We start from the raw sequence: 10,830 nt of genomic DNA, 5'->3' as shown, positions 1-10,830 counted from the left end.
ATTTCTATATTAAACCTCTGGTTCTAGAATATTAGAGCAATTTTCCTTGATTTCAGTGGGTAGAGCACCAGCCCTGAAGTCAAGAGGACCTGAGTTCAAATCCAGCCTCAGACACTTAACAATTCCTGGTTGTGTGACCATGGGCAAGTCACTTAACCCCAACTGCCTCAGCAAAAAGCAAAAAGAAAAAGAGAAACAAACATGGCAACTAGATGGCTCAATGGATAGAGCACCAGCCCTGAAGTCAGGAGGACCTGAGTTCAAATCCAGCCTCAGACACTTAACACGTCCTAGCTGTGTGACCCTGGGCAAGTCACTTTACCTCAATTGCCTCAGCAAAAAAAAAAAAAAAATCTTCTAGGGTCTGCAGGGACTATGACCAACATTAGCACAAAAATTACCTATCCATAAAAAGAAATGATGGATCCTGTGTATGTTGAGAGACCTTCAGGCACCCCCGGAGATCTCCGATTTTACTTGGAGCTGGTGTACTTAGTGACTGCCTTGGTGCCCTCGGACACCGCCGTGCTTGGCCAACTCCCCGCGTAGCAACAGGCACACGGCCTTCTGGATCTCCCAGGAAGTTATGGTGGAGTGCTTGTTCTAATGCGCCAAGCAGGACGCCTTGCCGGCAATGCGCTAGAAGATATCCTTGACGAACTAGTTCATGATGCCCATGGCTTTCGACGAGATGCCCATGTCGGGATGGACCTGTTTCAGCACCTTGTACACGTAGATGGAATAGCTTTCCTTGCGGCTGCGCTTACACTTCTTGCCGTCCTTCTTTTGGGCCTTGGTAATAGCCTTTTTGGAACCCTTTTTGGGAGCAGGAGCAGACTTGACGGGCTCAGGCATTGCTGCAAACGCTTCACGCAAATGCATTATCTTGAAAGATAATATCTAGGCTCTTTGCATTTATTTATTTTTTGATCAAATTTCAGATTTTCCAATAATTTTTAATTTATCTCTCTTAAATACATTTTCTAAGTCAGATGTTCTTCCAATGAGCTATTTCATGATGTCTCTTTTTCTATTCTTTTGATTTTGTTTTATTGTTTCTTGAATTTTTCATAAAGTTATTAGCTTCCATTTGCTCAATTCTAATTTTTAAGGAATTATTTTCTCAAGTGAGCATTTGTACCTTTCTCCCACTCCAATTTGGCCAATTATACTTTTCAAGACATTCTTCTCTTCATTAGATTTTTGTACCTCTTTTATCATTTGGCCTAATCTGTTTTATTAGATTCTTCAATATTTTTGTCCCTTTTTTACCAATAGCTGACTCTTTTAAAAATGATTTTCTTGTACACTTTCATTTCTCTTCCCAATTTTTCCTCTACTTCTCTTATTTGACTTTAAAAATCATTTTTGAGTTCTTCCATGGCCTGAGACTGATTCATATATGTTTTTAGACTTTGGGTATAGGAGTTTTGACTTTCTTCTCTTCTGAATATGTGTTTTGATTTTCTTTGTCACTATTCTATGAACATATTTTTTTTTCTATTTTTGCTCATTTTCTCAGTCTTTTTCTTGACTTTTAATTATTTGCTAAAATGTGCTCTGTTTTCAGGGTGGAAAGCACACTGTCCTAAGCATTAGGAGTTTTGTACAGCTGTTTTCAGAGACCCTTTTCAGTCCTTTCAAGTTCATATGTTCTAAGGAGAGGCATGTTTTCTACCCTGCTGGCCAGTGTTCTAGTCTTTGAGTGCTCACAAGCACTATTTTCTGCTCTGAAACTGTGACAAGGGTCCCTGTTCCACTGCAGCCTTCTGCTCTGATAAGCTAGTGCTCCTCCTTAACCTAGGACTGCCACCAGATCTGCACATGGGCAAAGCAATAGTCCTGCCCCAGTGCCAGCAAAGAGAACCCTTCTTACCAGTTGTTTCACCCCCTTACTCTCTGTGAGCTTAGAGCTCCGGAAGCAGCTGGAGCTTCTGCTGATTTAATTCCCTCCCTTTCTCAGGTCTTCTCACGATTTTCTAGGGCAAAATCTATGTCTTCCCACCCTGCTCTGGACTGTGCTCCCTTCTTACCCTATTGTGACAGACCTCTCTAGCTGACCTTCTAAGTTAGCTTTGACTGGCAGATAATTTCACCCTATCCTTAGGTAATTTGTTTTAGGGCATTATGTAGATGTATCCTGAAGGATTTTGGGGAAAAAAAAAAAAACTCAGGCAAGTCACTGCTTTTTCTCTGCCGTCTTGACTGTCCCTTCACAATTATTGTTTTTTGTAGTAATATAATTTCCAGGGATGTACACATGAATAATCAGGTTGCTGCATACATTGCCAGAGCTAGCTAAAAGTTTGGGAGGCTCTGATTTTGGTTCTGCATAGAATTACTTATTTTTCTTTTCCCATATAAACCATTCTGTTTTCATGTTCTCTCTTTTGTGTTGTAGGACCTGATAATGATTCTCTATGGAATTATGTTTTTGATATTCATTTTTCCTTTATCCATATAACCTACTCTGTTTTCATGTTCTCTCTTGGGCTAATGTGTTTCAGGATAATGTGTGGACTCTGGAAAGCACCACTACAGCTACTGATTCAATCATCCCTAAGGCCTCCTCCTGGTTTGCTGGGGCCTGCTCTGCAATGGCATAGCCTGCACTAGATTGCAGGTGCAACAGACCTTTCCCTTTCCAACTTGTCTCAGGATGGAAAATTGTTCCTCTCTTTATTTTTATAGCTTCTCCCATTGTAGAATTGTTTTAAGGCATTATTTAAAGGTATGCGGGTGAGCTCAGATGAGTCCTGCCATTTCTCTACCATCTTGGGAACACCTCTGGATTGATATTTTAAAGTCCACTACCTCAGTTATGGTCTTTTATTGAAGGGGACACTTTCCCTTTCTTGTTCTGACTCTGGAAAATATATTTTCCAGTTATATTTTCATCTTCCAACTAAAATGGGTTCTTTTTTATTCTCCAACTTGGACATACAGCTCCCACTTCAGAAGATTTGCATCAGCTATACTCATGCCTGAAACATTCTACCTCCTCATGTATACCTCTAAGAATATTTAGCTTCTTTCAAAATTACAAGTTCTGGGGCAGCTACTGAAGACCCAGGAAAGAAAATTTTGCTATAAAAGTCCTTGGTACTCTCAGGTAAGTCAGCATCATATTAATAGGATTTTATCAGTAAAAATTATGTTAAAGAAGAGGCATTCCCATCTGCTTTGCTACTATACTCCCTTGAGACGATGAGAGAGTTTCATCTGACTTACAGTTGAAACTTTCCATAGATATTTTGGTTCTCTCATTAGAAAGAAACTTCTGAGAGCAGAGAAGGTTTTTCTATGTAGTCTCTAATTAGTTTACTCAATGCATTATTATAAATACTTAACAAATGCTTCATTTATTCATATTGTTATCATCATCTAATACTTCTTTCAGCTCAGAATATTCTTAGTGCACTCAGCCTTGATTCCTTCTCAATTTGCCTTATATCATGCTTATCTCTGTATGTTTCATTCTTTGTACCACTCTCCCAAAAGAATCCAAATTCCTAGAGGGAATTTTTGTGCTTTTGTATTATCCATACTGAGCACAGTACCTGGCACCCAGGGAGGTATTTATTAATTGAGCTGAAGAAGGTCATTTATTAGAAATGAATGACATCCTTGCCAACTGTCTGGTTCAAAAAACATGACCCCTACTTCTTTCCCAGAACTCCATCCTATAGCTCAGCTTTCCTGTTTGGTGGTGACTTCAGTTGCTCTGCTCTTAGTAGGTCCTGTTCTAATTATCCTTCATTTCATATTTCTCTCCACCTTCCCCCATTTATTTCTGAAATCATAAGGAATTCAACTCCAACATTGTTCCTGGATAGGACATATCAGTCTATTCTCCTATTGCCCCATTCACAATTCCTATAACTTTTCAGATAAAAATTCCCATTTCTGATCCTTGAATCTCTATGTATATAGTTTCTACCATTAGAACATAAGTTTCTTGAGGTCAAGGACTTTCTTTATATCCTTAGAACTTTAGTACGTAGTAAGTACTTAAAAAAACAAAGATTCTAGTTCAAGTATGGATTGGTTTAGATTACCTCTGGAATTCCTTTAAACATTTAATTTTGGATTCAAAATGTGAGTGATCTCCTGGGAAAAACAAAGAACTAGGATTTGGTAATTTTGGCAATCATTTCAAAAATTGACTGCTTGTCTTTGGAATTGAACAAAACCTTTATTTATCTATACCTCAGTTTCTTTACCTGTCAAATGAAACTAATAGCTGCTCCATCTGCCACATATCTCAGTGGTACATGAACAAAATTAGAAAGAGTTTTACTTTGTAAGATTAATAGCATCATATGTGTATTAGTGAGGCATTAGTTCCCAGAGCCAGGTGTGAAGAAGAAGGCGAGATGAGATGTCTATCTGTAACACAAGATTAAGAGAAGAAGACAGTGGAGAAAAGGTCCTGTGGAGTGCCAGTAGACTCATAAACTCACTCCATTAATGAGGGATGGGACTCATTTTGAGAAATCAGTTGCATGTCATGGAATATTTATTGGTACTTCCTCTTGGAAAACAGTCTAATTTAGGTGACGGTGACATTTGCTCGTTTACAATACAGATCCTTCATTCTCAGATCTGGACTGCCTCCTTATCCCAAATGGAAAAAAAAAAAAGAAAAAGAAAAAGGAAAGCCACCCATCATATTCTGTTTTAACTTTTGAATTCACCTAACTCTTTCTAAGATAATCAGTATTTCTTTCATCCCAGCAGAAAATCAAGCATCTGTTAGGGCCTCTGGCCCCACTGATATTGTTTGCAAAATAATCTCACAAGGCAGAAGCCCATTATTCAACAAGGAATAGATGTGTTAGGATGAATTCTGGGTAGTCATTTTGTAGTTCTAATTTGCTTGCTGTACTGTGAAAAAAATGATGCATTTGGAATCATAGAATCTCATTTTTAATCATATGGTTAATTACTTTACATCTTAGAGCCTCCCAGGATCTTCTTGCAGATCCAAGGTTCCTTAATTTGGGCAATGTCATATAAGCAAGACCATTTTTCAATAGCCACTATAAAGTTTTCCAGACATTCATATATAAGAAAGGACAATGTTGGATACACAGTAGGAACTCTGAAATGCCTGGTGCCTTGAATTCCTAGATAAAACTTATCAACTGAAATAGAAATTAGATTTCTCTTCAGTTTAAGAGGTAAAAACCAAGAATGAGGAAAGTAACATTTTAGTTTAATGTAAAGAGCAAAGGGTTTACAAATAATGAAGTGATCTGTAATGGATTGGGTTATCTCAATAGGCAATGAGTACTCCATAACTAAATATGTTTAAAAAGCTGTTATATATCAGTCTTGGGTATAATTAAATGAATTCCTACATAAGGTAATAGGCTGGGTCAGGCTGATTTCTACAACTGCTTTTATCTCTAAGGTTATATGATTCTGATTCCTATAGGAAATTTATAGCTTTTATAAAATACAGATTATAGTTAATTTTAATTCATTACAGTATGAGAATAATAATAAACACCATTTTTCCCCTTTCAAATATGGCTTGTAGAAAATGTGTATGCTATTTATAACTGCATCTTCAGTCTGTGTTGTTTATATTACTGCTTTCTTAGCAATGAAGACAAAAAGAGGGTTTTAATGAACATGAATAGATGGTGTTTATTCAAAAGGAAAATGTCGTACAAAGAGAGGAAGCATGTTCACTAAAAAGAACAATTCAATTCTATTCAACTTGCTTTAAATATCTACTTTTGGTTAGATAACTATGCTAAGTAACAGGAATGCAAAAACAAAAATGAAGCAGAAAAAAATCTGCCCTCAAGATGCTTCTATTCTGTTGAGAAGAGCAAAATATATCAAAGATGATATGAAGAAGGTCAGGAAAATAACAACTAAAAGGTAAGGAAAGACTTCTTGTAGGAAGGAAATTTTCGAGCAGATAAACCAAGAATTTAATCAAGCAAGAAGCACTGAATAAGTCAGGTACTGTGATAAGCACTGAGGATACAAAGAACAGTAAAAACAGTCCTTGTCCTCAAGGAATATGTAGTCTAGCAGGGGAGACAACATATAAATAAGTGTATGTTTAAGATATAAGCATTATCATTGGTATAATATCAGAAGGAAAGTATTAGTAGTTGTAGGGAAAACAGGAGGAAACCAGAAAATGCTTTCTATAGGAGGTGGGATTTCAGCTGATTTTTGAGAAAGTGATGAAAACCAAGAGGAAGTGACAAAGAATGAAAGCTTTACAAGTGTAAATGCTGGGAGATGTGTGAGAGAAATAAGAAGGCTGATGTCACTGATCACAATCAGGTAGAGAGATGATAGAAAAGTGGAAAGATAGGAAAATGTCCCTTTGAGAAAACTTTTAAATGCCCAACATAATATTTTATATTTGAATATGGAGATAATAGGAGCCACTGGAGACTATTGAGTAGTAACATGTTCTAATCTGCTCGTTATCCAAATTTTAATAAATAATTAAAATCTATGTGATTTTAGTTTAAGAGAATCATTTTGGCAGTTGGATTGGATTGATGGATTGGAGCAGGGAGAAACTTGAGGTAGAATGATCAGCCAGAAGATTCTTTTAATAGTTTGGTTATGAGATTCTAAGGTTTTTGTGTCATAGTAACACATATAAATAGAGAAGAAGGGACTAATAGGAGAGATGCTGTGCAGGTGAAAGTGAGAAGTCTTGTCAATAGATTGGACATGAGGAAAGAGAAACAGACAGAAGCACAGAGACAGAGATGATGAAGACAGAGATGGTGGGGGAGGGGAAGAGACAGAGACAGAAACAGAGAGACAGAGAGAGACATATAATATATAGAGAAGACAGAGACAGGAGGCAAGACAGAAACTGAAATTCAGAGACAAAGATAGAAAGAGATAGAATGAAATAGAGAGAAAAGTCCTGGAATTTGGCTCCTAGTTTAATAATCGCTAGCTATGGGTCCAGGCATTTAACATTTTTGTATCTCAATTTCTTCTTGATTTGCAAAATGGGGATAATGATATTTATACTTCACATAGTTATGATAAAGAAAAACATTATCTGCATCTTAAAGTGTTATATAAATATGAACTACTTCTATCATTTAAAAAAAAACTTTTCTCAATATACTTATATTTAAACAATAATTTTGTATAATCTTCTTTCAGTGCATACTACAGCACCTACAAATCACAAGAAAGTCCTCATTGTAGGTCTGTTTTTGGAAACATTTTGCAATCAAACTGTACAATTCCTTTGACACTTTGACTATGGGGTGGGAATTGTGAAAGTGGATCAAATGACAAATTTTTCCAATCATTCAAAAATCATTTATCACGTGTAGATTGGTTACAAAGCACCATACTAGGGATATGCTAGGTATTAGGGATATGAGAATAAAGATGACAGAGTCATTTTACTCCAAGTAGATGTTTCATTGGAGAAAGACAAAATAGAGGTAAATGAATAGGCTATATAAGTATTGTCTTTTGCCAGCTGTCCCATTTTTCCTAAGGCTCATTCCTCTGGGTTTTACTGATTCCACAGGTAACTAGGCTCCTGGGATTCCAATTCTATTCCCACTTCAAATTCCTAAGCATCAGTTCTTTTTTGGGCTGTAGTCGATGGAGTTCTTCTGAGTAGGGGAAGAAGATGGAGTGGAAATAAAAATAGTAGTTGGATTAGAAATATGAATATTTGGAACATGCATGAATATGAGACAAGCCTTTCCCACATATATAGAAAGAGGAATATTAAACAATTGGGAATTATTGAATGTAATAATCAGTTGAGCAGCTAATATGAAAGCCTCATTGAAACATTTGCAACAGGATTTTTCATTGACAATTTCTCTACTTAGTACAATCTAATCAGAGCTCAGTGGGGTCTTTGCTTTCAGATGGCTTCTTTCTATAAGTAATTTTCTCTTGATTTTCTCTGCCCAATGTTTGTGTTTCTGAAGCAATGATTCCAGTAGCCAATATCCATTTCTCCGGTGCTTAGAAGGGATGGGAAGGGGGGGGTGAGTAAGGGAAGGTGTCCTTTGAGATCTAAGTAGTCCCATTACCAGTGGAGAGTGAAGACACAAATAGAAGGTGGTCTCAACTCAGAGCTTCTGATATTAGGGAGGGCTTCCCCTACCTGCCTTCCAAAGCTTCAAGATCTCTTCTGATACTTTGAGTAAAGAGGAGGGCTGAAGGGCAATGGGTTGCCCCTTTAGAATATCCATGGAGATCTAACTTACCAACCAATTAGGGGTTTTCTTGGCAGACAATAAGATCAATCTGTGCATGTTCTTAATTGAAAGGAGGAAGATGGTCCTTCCATCAGAAATTTCCAAAAAGATTAATTTACACACACATATATATGTGCGTATATATATGTGGTGTGTGTATGCATGTATGTGTATTTTATATGTCTACATGTGCTTATATATGTATGATTATTTTCTTCTTTCTCAAAGAGGACCAAAATGATATCAATATTTTGGGGCCAAGGTACAGTGTGTCCAATTGTGATTGATCAGTTTAATACAAACTTAGAAGGCTTTAACCACACATTGAGTACACATAGTCCATATGAATATTTGGAGTGGAATTGGCACTAAATTTGAATATCTCTTGTTACTTTGGAGCTACTAAATTTAAATTTATTATATCAACAATATGATATGAAATATATGCAATACCTCATATATTACAATATTTATATTGCAATTATTATTGTATTATAATTATTTTATTATAATAATTGAAAGAGTCAATGACTAGCTGGGAGAAGACACTGATGACTCAGTGGTACAGTGGACAGAGAGCTAAGTTTGGAGTCAGAAAAAACAAGTTCAAATTCAATTTCAGATACTTCCCAGTAGTGTGATACTGGGCAGTTCGCCTGCCTGCCTCAATTTCCTTCCTTATCTATTAAATAGGAACCATTGTAGCATTCTTATAAAATTCTTTTCAAATCTCAAACTAATCTATATGTGATATATGATTATTATCATTATCAGAAAAGATCTTCCTTCAAGGTAGTATTAGAACTGAGAAACAGAAATTTATTTATTTATTTATTTTTTAATTTTTTTATTTTTTTTAAATTTTTATTTAATAATTACTTTATATTGACACTCGTTTCTGTTCCGATTTTTTCCCCCCTCCCTCCCTCCACCCCCTCCCCTAGATGGCAAGCAGTCCTTTATATGTTGGATATGAAACAGAAATTTAAATGAATTCTATTCCAGACCCCAAAAGTTGCAAGTAGTTTTAAAAAAAAAAATGATAGAATTTTCTTTGCATGTTAGAGATAACAGGTGAAGTTTGACACTTATTTAGAGTTAATTGACTGAGTATTCTTTGCTTCCTTCCTCAATACCCCCAATTAAGCACTGTTCCATTGGAAATTACCTTCTCAAATAACTCTATGAAGGGAAATTCAGACTTCATAAGAAGTTACCCTGCTGAGAAATGCTATGTTAGGCAATGGCCTTTCTCTGTCCTGATTTGTAACAATGGCCCAGAATAATGAGTCAGACAGTGGCTCATGGTGCCTTATACATGATTCCAACTCAAGGCTTGACTCAAAGGTTAGTGTTCTTTCTACTTTACCATGATGACTTGGTGATATGCAGTTTTAATACTTACGTGATTTGAAGAGCACTGAACTCTTTCTTGCCTGTCTCCATCCTATCCCAGTCTTTGATGGTCCTTGAAATTTCTTGAGACTCATTTGTGTGGAAATAGGTAGCAATACTAGCTTTCTAACTGATTAATTTCCCTTCTTCTTCTGTGCTCAGTCCTCCACCCATCTTTACATTGTCACCAGGCTCACAACAAAATAAAGTACTAGAGATGGAAAGAACCTCCAGGATCACCTCATCAAATCTCCTCAGTTTGCAAATGTAGAAACTAAGGAACCAAATGTTTAAAATAATTGCTTAGGGTTATACATCAGAGCAGAAAATGTCTAGAATTCATGTTTTCTTACTTTCTTGCGGTCAATTTACTTCAATTGAACAAGATTCCCTTAGGCTTCAACTCCAGCTTTCAGAAAGAGCATCATTAGTTCTTGACTGAAGATGGAGCATATATTCACCCAAGGATTTGAGCTTCCGTTGGATAAAGCAAAAATCTGGACTTTGCCCCTTATTACTGCTACCATCACTAGTCAAGTTGGAGTTTTATATGTGATATAAGTTAGAATGAGTTATAGCCTTCATCATCTTTCTTACAAAAGCATCTGAATTAGATGGCTATGTTCCAATCTTCTTACTCATCCTCTCTAGACCTGCCAAAATCATCTTCCTAACTCATAAATCTGACCATGTAACTCATGATATAAAGTAATGGTCAAGAGGGCAAGGTTAGAAACTTCACTCTATAGGTCGGTCCCTGAGTGACCCTAGGGAAAGTCATTTACATTCTGATCTCAGTTTTCCCATCTGCAAAATGAGAGGAATGGACTAGATGTACCTTAACAACCCCTCACTCTCAGATTTATAGTCATATAATTTGTGACTCCTGCTAACAAATTTTCATTGACTTCCTATTGCGTCTAGAATAAGAATTAGAGATCTTAAAGACTATCTAGTCTAAATTCCAAATTTTATAAATGAGAAAATTCATTTATAAGAGTTTTAGGAATTTGTCTGGGGCCATAGAAGGGCTTTTCACAATCTAACTACAGTCTACCTTTCAAGATTTATTTCATAATTGCATATATTTAATTTATATTGGATTACTTGCTGTCTAGAGGAGGGGAGAGGTGGGAAGAGAGGGAGAAAAATTTGGAACACAAGGTTTTGCAACCATGAATGTTGAAAACAATCTTTACATGTA

The 10,830-nt window shown here is 36.4% G+C and overlaps 1 pseudogene; it reads right to left on the bottom strand.

Moving 5' to 3' along the window:
• Positions 1-473: 473 nt before the first annotated feature.
• Positions 474-855, bottom strand: LOC127539433 (histone H2B type 2-E-like; annotated as a pseudogene).
• Between the last annotated feature and the right edge of the window lie 9,975 nt (positions 856-10,830).

The sequence above is a fragment of the Antechinus flavipes genome, chromosome 1 (assembly GCF_016432865.1).
Source record: "Antechinus flavipes isolate AdamAnt ecotype Samford, QLD, Australia chromosome 1, AdamAnt_v2, whole genome shotgun sequence".
Taxonomy (NCBI): domain Eukaryota; kingdom Metazoa; phylum Chordata; class Mammalia; order Dasyuromorphia; family Dasyuridae; genus Antechinus; species Antechinus flavipes.
The sequence above is the reverse complement of the archived record's forward strand: the minus strand, read 5'-3'. Positions and strand labels throughout refer to the sequence as shown.